The sequence below is a fragment of the Macaca nemestrina genome, chromosome 8, assembly GCF_043159975.1.
Source record: "Macaca nemestrina isolate mMacNem1 chromosome 8, mMacNem.hap1, whole genome shotgun sequence".
NCBI classification, from domain to species: domain Eukaryota; kingdom Metazoa; phylum Chordata; class Mammalia; order Primates; family Cercopithecidae; genus Macaca; species Macaca nemestrina.
The window spans coordinates 77021111-77035736 of NC_092132.1; positions in this window are offsets into that span (position 1 = coordinate 77021111).

The following is a 14626-nucleotide window of genomic DNA, read 5'->3' on the forward strand; positions in this document are numbered from 1 at the left end:
TTAGATAGCGCAATAAAGTAAGAAAAATAAATAAAAGGCATACCAATTGGAAAGAAAGAAGGAAAATATCCCTATTTGAAGATGACATCATTGGCCATATAGAATACTCTAAGAAATCTACAAATAAAGACATAGGTCTAAAAAGTGAGTTCAGTAATGTTGCATGATGCAAAATTAACACACAAACATTAAACGCTTTTCCATATAGTAAAAATGAACATGCAGAAACTGTCATGAAAAGCATAAAATTACTTACAGTCTCTCCAAAGAAAATGAGATACTTAGGTATACACCTAGGAAAACATGTATTAGATCTGTATGCTGAAATCATTTGAGCCCCAAAGTTTGAGAGCAGCCTGGGCAACATAACAAGGCTCAATAGCAACAACAAAAAAAAAAAAAAAAGGAGAAAATTTGTATGGCAAAATAGAGACTCAACAATAGCTAAGACAATCTTGAAAAGTAATAAAATGGGCCAAGTCACTATCCTGGATATAAAGTCATACTATATAGCTGTAGTAAACAAGACAGAGTGATATTGTTGAAGGAAAAGACACATAGATCAATGGAACAGAAAGGAGAACCCACAAATAAATCCATACAAACATGCGCAATTGAATTTTGGCAAAATTGCACAAACAGTTCAATGGAGGAAGGATTTAAAAAAGAACTTTGACCAAAACTTCACACTTTATACAAAAATCACTCAAAATAGGTAATGAATTTAAGTATAAAATATAAAAGTATCTTGGGAAAAAGGGAGAAAAATCCTCAGAATCTAGAGCAAGACAAAGAACTCAAAGACAAAGGGAAACATAATAAATTAGACTTTATAAAAATGTAAAGCTATTGCTGGATAAAAGACCTTGTTAAGAGAATGAAAAGACAAACTACAGAATGAAAGAAACTACTTGTAAACCACATATTCTACAAGGGACTAGTATATAGAACATGGAAAAGATTCTCAAAACTCAACAGTAAAAAAATAATTGACTAAGAAATAGGCAAAAGTCATGAAAAGAAAACAATTCTCCCAAATGATGTATAGATGGTAAATAAGATGTTCAATATCACCAGCCATCAAGGAATTGCAAATTAAAACCACAATAAGATATCACTACATACCTATAAGAATGGTGGTAACATCAAATGCTGGTGATGATGCAGAGGAACTGGATCACACATACATTGCTTGTCAGAATGTAAAATGCCACAGCCTCTCTGGCAAATAGCTTGACAATTATAATATGATCCAGCAATTGCACTTCTGGGCATCTACCCCACAGAAATGAAAACTTATGTTCTCACAAATAATAAATACTTGTACCTGAATGCTCATAATAGCTTTATTCATAATAGCCAAAAGCTGGAATCAACTCAAATGTCCTTCAGCACCTGAATGGTTAAGCAAACTGTACTCTAAGTATCTCATGGGTAATACTACTCAGAAATAAAAAGGAATTCCTGATACAAACAACTTTGGTGAATTTCTGGGGAATTATTCTGAGTGAAAAATGCCAAAACTAAAATATTGCATATTCTATGGTTCTATTTATGTAACATTTTTGAGATGAAGAAAATTGGAAATGTAGAACACATTAGTGATGGAGGAGGGTACTAATTTCAAAATATTGGAATATGAGAAATCTTTACCCCTAAAACGACGAACAAAATAAGTTTAAATAGCTCCTCATATAATTTATACAGCTTAGTCATATCCATTGTATCATTTGATTCTTACTGGCTCTTTGAGATAATGCTATTATTAATTCAGTTTTATAGATGAGAAAACTTAGGCACAGAAAGATGAAAAGGCTGGACTGTTACAGCATTGTCAGTGAATGGCCCAGTCAGTACTCTAAAACAACTCTTCTGGTTCCATATTCTATCCACTGTATCTCAATAACTTAATCACTTCTTGATGATTCAGAAAGACTTTCAGAGCTTACATTGTGCCAGGCTCATCAATAATCACATTACTTATCACGAATAATATTATAGATGGAGAGGCTATAAGAGACTTAGTTTGGATTTGTTGTGACACTTTTTTGAAGTCAATGTTCCCTTTGTCAATAAGACAGAGAATTAAAGTAAAACTTCTTTGAGCTTTCTGCCAGTCTGAATAAATAGGATTTTGCTAACTTTAAACTTTTACATGAAAAAGCTTCCCAAATAAAACATATTATTGTAAAAGAATGAATGATTTTTAATGAAAAGGAAAGAAACATTACTGACCAATTATGCATGAAGGGATGCAGACTGACTGTGCAAAAATATTCTTATTCCTGTTCATTTGTATACTTGAACCTTTGAGTCAAATGTGCTAATTTAATAAAAAAATAATAGTTAGTGAGTCCTCTTTGAATGTTATACATTCTGATAAATGGTAATGAGCTTTTAACTATATTCACCACTATTAGGATGTTATGCTGTATAACTTTCAGTCAAAATATTACAAACAAATGTCATCTAAATTTAACCCTGAGCCAGATGACATGATTTGATTTCACCCTTGATTGCTTGAGCTAGCAGAGGTATCATAGTTATGGAGACACAGAACTTGAATTGTGACACTGAAAAGAAAATTATCACTATCAGCAACAATCTGTGTTATTTCACATTTGAATGGAATTCACACCTATTGACATCCAACAGCATAAAAAGTATAAAAATACTATTTTTTAAACCTTTGAAATATGTTAGTAAACTATGTATTAGCTAAAAGATAAAAGCAACACGGTCTCCTTTATTAGAAAATTTCTGTGGACTTACAACTGAGGAGTGGTGTCATAAACTAGAAGTTGCAATTCAACATATCAAAACCAAACTTCCTTCTATTCTACAAAATTGAAGTCAGTGCAACTGTGTTTATTTTTGGTTGCTGACACCCAGCTCCTTCCAGAGGCATCTGAAGCTAGTAGATCTAAATAACATCTTCCCCTTTCAAGGGGCATTCAACCTCTTGAACTGAATAGATTTGAACATAGTAATAAAATAGAGTCCATGCCTGAGTTTACCAAATTAAAGTAGCTTTACTTGGCTGCATGAGTACTTCATGTATCCATGAAGCAAAATAATTTTAAATTTCATAAAAGTTTCAGTGGTTTCATTGCCATTGAAACCACAGATTTTGAATCTAAATCTTTTTTCTATAAATGCCAAAGTTAATCTATTCATCTCAATCACATCTTCCTCATAAATACCCACCTACCTTCCTGCCATATTTACCTCTGCCCTGAGCTTTGTCTTCAGTCTTTTCCTTAGCTCTACCAGCTCAACACTAGGTCAACTTTAATAAAAATGAATGCATTTTTTGTAGTTTATGTGCCAAGCACCATATTCACTTATTTTACTTAATTCTCAAAAGAATCAGATAAAGTACTTATTGTAATTTTCAATATTTTGCTAATTAGCTAATAAAGCCAGTAGAGGTAAAGAGACTTTCCCAAAATCATATAGGGAGCTTCATGTCTGTATTGGAGCCCAGGAATATTTGTTCTTCAAACTTTGTTCTTAATTTCTGTCTCCTGAGCACATGAATCTGTTCATTCATTGGTGTCCGGCAGGTATTCTAGTTTCCCTAGGTGTAGGGTCTTGTCTTTCAACTTTTTTCACTGAGGTCTTTCTAGGAATTAGAGCCCTGCTACCTACTGCCAGATACCCTTAACAATGACTGCCCCCTTCCGGAACCACCCTACATGTCCGTTTATAGAAACATAGGGGCTTGTGGACCTCCGTGAAAGGCCAGAACCATATTGGTTCCTTGTAAATGAATCGGCACTGAGCTTTAGGGATTTGCATAAAGATTAAATATTCCTATTTTCCTTAGGTATACAAATTCAATCCCTAAATTTGTGTTAAAGAATTATAGTTAGCTTAGTGAGTAGTTTCAGACACCATTGCTTTTTAGCAATTGCCTTAACATTGCTATTTGTTATATCGGATTGGTTTTTAAAAAGTTATCATATATGATTATTGCTGAAGCATTAACATTCCTCTCTGGAATACCCAAGTGGAAAACTGGCTTCTTGATGACATTGTGTTCTACTCAGTCTCCTCATATTATTCCAGCAGATCTGCCTTTTGAAATCGCTCCTTTATCCTTTGCATTCATATTTTTTTAGAAGGATAATCTGATCTTTTTTTATTAATATCCCAAGTCCAATTTTCAAAATTCATAACTAGTATCAGGGCATGTATTTTTGTTCATGTCTGTAAATAAGTAGCTTAACTGTTCAAGCTCAGAGTCTATGTAGTATTGCCTATTGAGTCTAAATGGAATTTTTTTGTAAATACAATAGCACCTACTTTAAGGCTCAACATACAGCAAGGTTTTGGAATTGAGTCAAAATGAATGCATGCTCTGTCAAATATCTTTTACTGCTCTGGGAATTTTAAAAACAGATATTATTTCAGGTGATGCCTCAAATAAAGTCACATGCATAATTTCAGATGAAAATATTTGAAAAATAATTGTATGTAATGGAATCCCACTGAAAAACCCAGAAGTTTTTAAGATTACATATATTTAAAAAACAATTTAATTTAAGCTGTTATATCTAATTTAAAAGAATAGGTAATAGTTACTTAAAAATAAAACAAAGAAAGACTACAAAAACAAAAACATAAACAAAAAAACACTAGACTAGGTGGTTAACCTCACAAATTTCTCAGTTGTAAGAAAATCAACCAAAAAGCCTTAATGATTTGGTAACATTTTTCCAAATTCACGTGGCCGTGATTCCTCTCACTGTATATCAGAAATAAATTATTTTATTGGAGGTTATTAAATGAGTATTTTACTTTTTTCCCCATATTTTAAGGCCTGTTTTGCTCTGGCTTTACTTGGGGACAGCTGTAAATTACGTTACAGATTTTGAAAGCCAATGAACTAAAATCACCAACAATTGCTCACCAGTGAATCCTCGCCCCACCCTCTCAGGGTATTCCTATATGGTGACTGCCCAGCACATGGAGCAAAGTATTGGATTCGCTTCTGTTGACTATTGTGTTTCCAACATCATTATTTTATGAAACTGATTATTTGTATCACCACTATTAAGTGCTGCCATAAAACTCTGAACTCTGTTGAGCCTACATTAAACCTTAATGCATATAACAGAGGGATTGGCACTGTGATGGAGGACCGTGGCAGGAATCAAAGCTCATGTGTTTCAAGGTGTTCTTCCAGTGAATATATGAAACTAACAGTTCCAAAGTCTTACCATCGGTAAGTGAATTTCTGTTAAATATGGAGCGCATGTCCCTATCTTTAACATTATTCTGTAATAGCAGAAATGATGTGATTGTGTTTTACCTAAGTAATCCTAGAATTAGAAATGTATTTTGTGTGTGTGTGTGTGTGTGTGTGTGTTCCAAGGATGTGTATTGAAATGCATATCCAAGGATAACCACTAAAAAGCATGCAGTGTAGACCTAAAAGGTTAAAAGAGAAAAAATATACCATAATAAGAAATATATGACTAAGAAGTCGGGAAAGGGGAAAAAAAGAACACCACATAAAGAACAGATGGAACTAGTAGAAAACAAATAGTAAGGTAATAGAATTAAACCTAGTGCGGCAGTAACTAATTTAAATGTAAATAGACTAAACACTCAAAAGATGAAAATTACCACACTGGAAAGAAAAACAAAAAACAAAAAACCAAGATCCAGCTATGCATTTTAAATACAAAGACACAGATGGGTTAAAAGTAAACACATCACACAGCTTTGGCACGAGGATGGGCAAGAAGGGGAACTTGAGGAGATAGTAATATTCAGAAAAAAACAGTTCTGAGGAATAAGAGAGGGAATTTTCAAGAAACAAACAGAAGATTTCCACTTAATTGAAGGCCAGTTTGAACTTGGAGTTCACAGATTTTCAGAACTCAAGTCTTTGATAATAAGCCCAATAGAAAAAAAAAATATTATTATAAAGAAAAAGTGGCCAGGCACAGTGGCTAACACCTGTAATCCCAGCACTTTGGGAGGCCAAGGCGAGCAGATCACCTGAGGTCAGGAGTTCGAGGAGAGCCTGGCCAACATGGTGAAACTCCCATCTCTACTAAAAATACAAAAATAAGCCGGGAGTAGTGGTGTGCGCCTGTATTCCAGTTACGCGAGAGACTGAGGCAGGAGAGTTGCTTGAACCCAGGAGGCAGAGGTTGCAGTGAGCTGAGATCCGCCACTGCACTCCAGGCTGGGCAACAGAGCAACTCTGAAAAACAAAAAGAAAGAAAGAAAAGAAAGAGAGGGAGAGAGCGAGAGAGAGAAGAAGGAAGGAAGGAAGGAAGGAAGCAAGGAAGGAAGGAAGGAAGGAAGGAAGGAAGGAAGGAAGGAGAGAGAAAGAAAGAGAAAGAAAGGGAAAGAAAGAGAGAAAGAAAGTGAAAGAAAGAAAGAAAGAAAGAAAGAAAGAAAGAAAGAAAGAAAAGAAAAGAAAAGAATGTAAAGTTAAGACAGCAAAAATATTTTTGCTAAAAATCTAAAAGTGGAAACTCAGGTTTCTAACTAATGTAGAATAACTTCTCCCAAATTCTCTCAATCCCAAAATGCTGTTCAAATATTTTATGATTTAAATGCAGAAACATTTCTGATCACATCTTCACACAGTGCAACTTAACTGGTTTTGTTTTTGTTTGTTTGTTTGTTTGTTTTTGTGAGGGGGTTTGGAGCCTCATTTTGTCGCCCAGGCTGGAGTGCAATGGTGCAATCTTGGTTCACTGCAACCTCAGCCTCCTGGGTTCAAGCGATTCTCATGCCGCAGCCTCCCGAGTAGCTGGGATTACAGGCACATGCAACCACCCCGGCTAATTTTTGTATTTTTAGTAGAGTCAGGGTCTCACCACGTTGCCCAGTCTGGTCTTGAACTCCTGACCTCGGATGATCTGCTTGCCTCAGCCTTGCAAAGTGCTGCAATTACAGGCTGTAAGCCACTGTGCCCGGCCCAACTGTTCTTAATGAAACTGTCTTCACAAGAAAACATAAAACAATGAGCAGTTTATTCAATCTATTTTTATGACTGCCACATCATTAAACACATATAAGGGTTTTGCAGTTGCTTAATAATAAGGAATTTATGCTTTCCTAGAGATAAAACCATTATCTGGATTTACATTGTTTTCCATTTTTCATTTTGTAAACAATAAAGTATAATTGAATTATTTTTCAGAAAATAGTTTAGTCTTGACTGCATTTTAAAACCTTCCAGCTAAAAGACATTACAAATTTTATAGTTTATACATGTAAGTTGCTAGAATTTATCCACATACCATATATTAATTAAATGATCATAGTCACATGGATTTTTGTAATGGTTGGAGGGAATAATATTGTTATATTTTCTAAAAGCTTTACATCCCTCAAATGAAGTAAGAAATTAGGTAACTAAATCATTTTTTCTAGGAGCTTCAGATATATGTTACATGGAAAAGCAATGAAGAAAACATACTGAAAAAGTATCTTCATGTCAGACACTCTCTGTGTGCCATTTACTGAAAACCCTGACTCACCATCAGCTCAATTTAGGTTAATACCAAAAATTGACCTTGACCTAGGCTTTCTGCCATAAGAAAATGCCGAACACTCCTTCACTTCAGAGCATTTAAGAATGTTGTTTCTTTGTAGGTTCTGGATATTAGCCCTTTGTCAGATGAGTAGATTGCAAAAATTTTCTCCCATTCTGTAGGTTGCCTGTTCACTCTGATGGTAGTTTCTTTTGCTGTGCAGAAGCTTTTTAGTTTAATGAGATCCCATTTGTCAATTTTGGCTTTTGCTGCCGTTGCTTTTGGTGTTTTAGACACGAAGTCTTTGCCCATGCCTATGTCCTGAATGGTACTACCTAGGTTTTCCTCTAGGGTTTTTATGGTATTAGGTCTAACATTTAAGTCTCTAATCCATCTTGAATTAATTTTCGTATAAGGAGTAAGGAAAGGATCCAGTTTCAGCTTTCTACTTATGGCTAGCCAGTTTTCCCAGCACCATTTATTAAATAGGGAATCCTTTCCCCATTTCTTGTTTCTCTCAGGTTTGTCAAAGATCAGATGGCTGTAGATGTGTGGTATTATTTCTGAGGACTCTGTTCTGTTCCATTGGTCTATATCTCTGTTTTGGTACCAGTACCATGCTGTTTTGGTTACTGTAGCCTTGTAGTATAGTTTGAAGTCAGGTAGTGTGATGCCTCCAGCTTTGTTCTTTTGACTTAGGATTGTCTTGGAGATGCGGGCTCTTTTTTGGTTTCATATGAACTTTAAAGCAGTTTTTTCCAATTCTGTGAAGAAACTCATTGTACAAAGAACTCAAACAAATTTACAAGAAAAAAACAAACAACCCCATCCAAAAGTGGGCAAAGGATATGAACAGACATTTCTCAAAAGAAGACATTCATACAGCCAACAGACACATGAAAAAATGTTCAGCATCACTGGCCATCAGAGAAATGCAAATCAAAACCACAATGAGATACCATCTCACACCAGTTAGAATGGCAATCATTAAAAGGTCAGGAAACAACAGGTGCTGGAGAGGATGTGGAGAAATAGGAACACTTTTACACTGTTGGTGGGATTGTAAACTAGTTCAACCATTATGGAAAACAGTATGGCGATTCCTCAAGGATCTAGAACTAGATGTACCATATGACCCAGCCATCCCATTACTGGGGATATACCCAAAGGATTATAAATCATGCTGCTATAAAGACACATGCACACGTATGATCATTGCGGCACTATTCACAATAGCAAAGACTTGGAATCAACCCAAATGTCCATCAGTGACAGACTGGATTAAGAAAATGTGGCACATATACACCATGGAATACTATGCAGCCATCAAAAAGGATGAGTTTGTGTCCTTTGTAGGGACATGGATGCAGCTGGAAACCATCATTCTTAGCAAACTATCACAAGAACAGAAAACCAAACACCGCATGTTCTCACTCATAGGTGGGAACTGAACAATGAGATCACTTGGACTCGGGAAGGGGGACATCACACACCGGGGCCTATTATGGGGAGGGGGAGTGGGGAGGGATTGCATAGGATTTATACCTGATGTAAATGACGAGTTGATGGGTGCAGCACACCAACATGGCACAAGTATACATATGTAACAAACGTGCACGTTATGCACATGTACCCTACAACTTAAAGTATAATTAAAAAAAAAAAAGAATGTTGTTTCTTTTTGTGTTTGAAAATGGCTTTTGACAGCAAAGTCAAAAGAACAGCTGTAAGCACTATTTGTACATAGAGACTGTCTTCTGATTGGTGGCTAATGTACTTAGAGACTACCTTTTTTATTTTATCGGTTCTCAGTGCTGAACACAGTACAAATGGTAATAGCACACTCATTTCTGACTCTATAGTTTAGGATTATCTCCCTGAATTTATTTTCTAGAACCTCATAGTTTTGCTTCATTGATTACTTATCTCTCTAAGATTCAGTCTCATCATCTATGAAATGGAAAAGTAATGCTGATTTCACAGAAAATTGCAAAGATTACATATATTGCTATATCTAAAATGCAAGTGTAGATCAGAACTTGGTCATAGAAAAGAATCATTAAGAAGCAAACAATTTATTTATTAAAAAATTGTGTTAGGAATGTCTATATCACTTCTGGCTCCCAAATATTAAACTCTCCACTCCAACTCTTTCTCTCCATCCACCCTCTCTCCGTCAGTTTCTCCTTGGAATCCCATTCCTTCCTGAAGTGAACCTCTAGAATCCTTTCCCTGGGACTGAAAAATAAGGAACTGCTTAACATAGATACATGAAATCGAATAAAATATCCAAAGCAAATATTCAGCAGTAAAGGAAGGGCCTTATTGTCACAGCTGATAATTTGAAAGAGCAGCTCCAAGTGCCCTGGGAAAAGCTGCATTTGTGGGAATAGGGTCTGATATGGTTTGGCTGTGTCCTCACCCAAGTCTCATCTTGAATTGTAGTTCCCATAATCCCCATGTGTCGTGGGAGGGACCTAGTGGGAAGCAATTGAATCACAGGTGTGGGTTTCCCATGCTATTCTCATGATAGTGAGTAAGTATCACAAGATCTGATGGTTTTATAAAGGACAGTTCCCCTGCACAAGCTCTCTTGCCTGATGCCAGGTAAGCTGTGCTTTCTTCCTTCTTTACCTTCTGCCATAATTGTAAGGCCTCCCCAACCATATGGAACTGTAAGTCCATTAAACCTCTTTTTCTTTATAAATTACTCAATCTCAGGTATTTCTTCATAGCAGTATGAAAACGGACTAATGCAGTGTCCAGAGCACAACATAGTGATGAGTGCTTCTGGAGCTGCCAAATGAGGAAAGCAACCCTGACTCTCCAAGGCCTTAAAATGTAGTAGTGTTATGGGATGCACATACCAATACATTTAAGGAAAGAGCATATGGTAGTGCTATGAAGAGTCTCAAACACAAAGCCATGGGAATTCAGAAGAGAGAATGATTGAAGGGAATTAGGAAGGCTTTGTGGAGATCGTGTCATCCACATGGGTAGTATTACATTAGGCAGAGAGCATGGGAACCACATAATGCCTAAGGGAATGAGGGTGGGAAAGCATAGAGCACGTGCATCAAAAGACGGTCGACTTTGGTATCAGCATAGGATTTCTGTACAGGAGCAGTAGGAGATTAACCAAGGTAAAGCCAGTTAAGGATTAGAGAATGAAGGCCTTGAATGTCAGCATAAGTACTTTGATTAACTCAAAAGGCAAAACAGAGAGTCATGGAAAATTTTTTACATAAGGACTAACAAGTGACTTATGTGTTTTAGGAAGATCCTTTTGATAGCAATGTTTAAAAAAGGAAAATGACTCCAAATGGGAAATTTTAATAACTTAGGCAGAAACCATGAAGAGATTACACATGGAACCATGAGAGGAGATAGAAAAGACATGACTGAGACTTGGGACTGCATCTGTATCTGTTTTTGTACAGGTGGAGTTTGAACTGTTAAAGAGAAAATAAAGGAAGCAATTGGACTGAACATGAGGAAAGAATCAACTTGGAATTTGATTTGAAAGTTTTCTCTTAGGCAGTAGTTGAAGCTAAATACCTGGAAAGATTGGTGACAAAGTAACTTCAAAAAAGAAGCCACTCTACAATGTCCTATCCCATAGATATTAGGATCAATGAAGACAAAGGCTGACAGTAGGGGTCACCTCACAGAACGGGGGAAACCAGTTTGCTATGGCAACAAGGGACCCTCTCTTAGGGCCTTGGGTTGGGCTTCATTTAGTTTCCATGGTGGTGCCATGCTCTGTGTCTGGGACCTTCGTGAAGGTCATGGTGTTCTTTGCAATTTGATTCCCAGCTCAGAGGAACTCTGAGCATTTCACAAACTGAGTAACAGTAATCAGTGTTGCTGCCCTTCACTCTCTTGCTAAGAAGAGAAGGCATAAGAAAGAGAGTACCTCCTCACAAAGCGACAAGGCTGAAGGAAAGTAACATCAGGCTGAACTCACAAAAGGAACACCCTCCGAACTGTCAGAAGACAAAATTACAACAAATTTAGTTATAAATCTAACTGACTTTTATTTGCAATTCATGAATCGGGGTAGCCTCCATTCTCCAAAATAGAATGAGAACTCCCAGTGGGCAATTCCAGAACAGTGAGTTTGGAAGGTGGGAATAAGGAAACAGAACAAAAGAAAAAAAACTGATTGATAAACGTCAAGTTACTTCAGGTTACTTTTTGGTAAGGGTTTAAGCAGAGGGGACTTCCTTATTACACCTATTCAGGTAAACTGGAGTCTCCTGTTTCCGGAAAAAAATTGATGTGTTTAGGGATCGATTTGATTCCTTAAAGTTTCCATTTAATTATGTGGCATTTAGCATGAGTGACTCCTTTTTCTTCAGTTGGTCTGTTGAGGCCTAGTGCAGTAGCTCAATCCAAATGCCATGAATAAAACGAAACATAATTTCAAATTATTAATGGAAAAAGTTCTACTTGGCAATATCTTTAGACGAAAACCAAGTGCCATTTCTTTTGTTCACCACTTAGAAGTAAGTACATACTATGTGAGTTTAACAATGATTTTAAAATAAATTCAAATTAACATGTGCATATATACAATAAATAAAGCCATTTTCCAGAAATGGATGCACAAGGGAAGATTCTTATTTATGATACCTTTTGGTTTTAAATTTGGTAAATGTATTTTCAAACATTTCAAACATAAGTTCAGTGTTTGAATTATATACGAAATATATTCACCACAGATATTTTTTTGAGACAGGGTCTCACTCTGTTGCCCAGGCCAAAGTGCAATGATGCATTCATAACTCACTGCAGCCTCAGATGCCTGAGCTCAAGTGATCCTTTCATTTCGGCCTCACAACTAGCTGGGACTGCAGACACACACCACCATGCCCAGATAATTTTTTTAATTTTTCATAGAGACAGGTTCTCGCTATGTTGCCCAGGCTGATCTTGAACTACTGGATTCAAGTGATCTTCCTGCCTCCCAAACTGTTAGGATCACAAGTGCTAGCCACTGAACCCAGCCCAGTTTTTTATTTCTGTTTTTTAAAGAAATCATTTTGTGAACCAATTAAATCAGATTTGTAATGTTTTAATAGAGAAAAATTACCTTTTAAAAAATTCAAAAAGAAACAAACATGCCTTCCAGTTTGCTAAATGTCTGACTCTGCATGTGAAATTGAGAACATAACAATAGCTAGAATATACAAATCATTAAATTATAGCATTACCAAATATTTTTAATAAAGTAGACATTCCCTTTCCCTTCCTAAAAATTTCTGAATGCTTACCTATTTTTTTCTGAATAAACATAGTTTTTGGAAGTGTAGTATCCTGAAAGATCAACTTTTATTTACAAATCACAGAAGATACAAGAACTAGACACTTTTTGCAGAGCATGATGCTGAAAACCTATGCTTGCTCAACTGTTTTAACAACAGATTTTTATGTAATGCCTTATGGTTTTAAGCACTTTCGTGTAAACTCTTATTTGACCCTCATATTAATCTTATATGCCAGTTCCTGTTGCAGTTCTCTTCTAAAGATGAGAAAACTAAGATTCAAATACTTGTCCATGATTACAAAGCTCCAAAATACAATAGTTGAGGTTTGGATTCAGTTTTTCTATTAACTCTAGTGCTCTTCAGGAAGAATGACTGTTACGATAGAAAGTTTTTGAGAAATTCCAATCTGTATTATGGAGCAGATGTTAGTTCATATTGCATTCTTTACTTTGAAAAATGGAGAGATGTGCACCTGAAGTCAAATACATCTTAATAAACAGAAATACAATCTCTTTCTGCAGCTAAATTTGAATGCGCAGACCCCAGTTATTAGTCTTGAACCATGAAAAAACATATTATTTTGTCATCATTATCTTGCACACCGTAATGAGGATGGAGAATTCATTTATTTGTAAATTCCATGCTACATGAATCAGTAGTAAGGCTTTTCTGTATTGTATAAGTGGATAACTAGGACATGGTGTGATAGATACTGCAGGTGCCTTGGGTATAAAGCAATAGAATACAGGTGCAGAAACAGAATATTCTGTTATGGAGACAAGGAAGAAAATTCAGGAAAACCGATGGAATAGCTTGGCCTACACTCTCCAAAATAAACAAAACCATCACTACTACAGACAATGAGCCTGAATCTGAAGCTGTGGCCCTCCTTTTCACTCTGCACTGAAGTGTCTGAAGGTAAAAGTAAATAATGCCTAGCTATGTTGCTGTCAAGTATTTTTCAGAGAATCCTGAGAAACAGAAGATTTTGTGTGAAATATTATCCACAAAGTATTTTAAATGGAAGGGACCTGGGCTCCGTCACCCAGGAAACTAAACTGTCCTAGCAGCACTCTTCATACAATCCCAGGCCATTACCCTAGAGAAGAAACAAAGGAAGTAAACACACTCTGTTTTTAAAGCCATAACTTGCCTATTGAGGCTTCCCTAGCTGGGTTTCGCTAGAGCAGAATTTGATGTCACTTGTTTGAGACAGGTGACTAAAAACCAGGGTTTAGAAAATAATTGTCTCTTGTTCATGGCCAAGATAAATCACAGTTCAATTCAAACAAATTTCTACTAATGAAATCTTTATTTATTTACTTATTTTTGTTCTCATTTTTCCATTCAGCCAGTAAACATGAACTATTTCACAGTTCAAACAGGCTAATAAATATAGGCAGAACTGGGTGATGGCTTTCATAAATGAAGGAAGGCATGAATAAATAAATACATAAAGTGGTCTCTTCTGAACCCCGCAGTTACACTTCGTAAGAATGAAAATCTAAAGTGGCCAGAGTTGCACTCTCCAACTGGTCTCAGGGGACCAGCAGCATTATTTTGAGACAAAGAAAACATTTTCTTGTCACTTCAGATATGAGAGGAATCAAAACTTGCCTGTGATTCAGGGCCCACATTTATTCCACTACAGCAAACACGTATCTATCAAGGCACCATCTGCAGGCAACGTGACCATCCTAGGAAGTGGCCGTGCAACTGCAGGCAGCTGCCTCTGATCTCTGGCCTCAATCCCTTTGCTGGAGGACTTGCCTATGAAGCATAACATGTTTTTCATGGATTTAAAGCAGCATTTCAAGTCCAAAACCAAATGATTTTTAATAGACTTTTGTA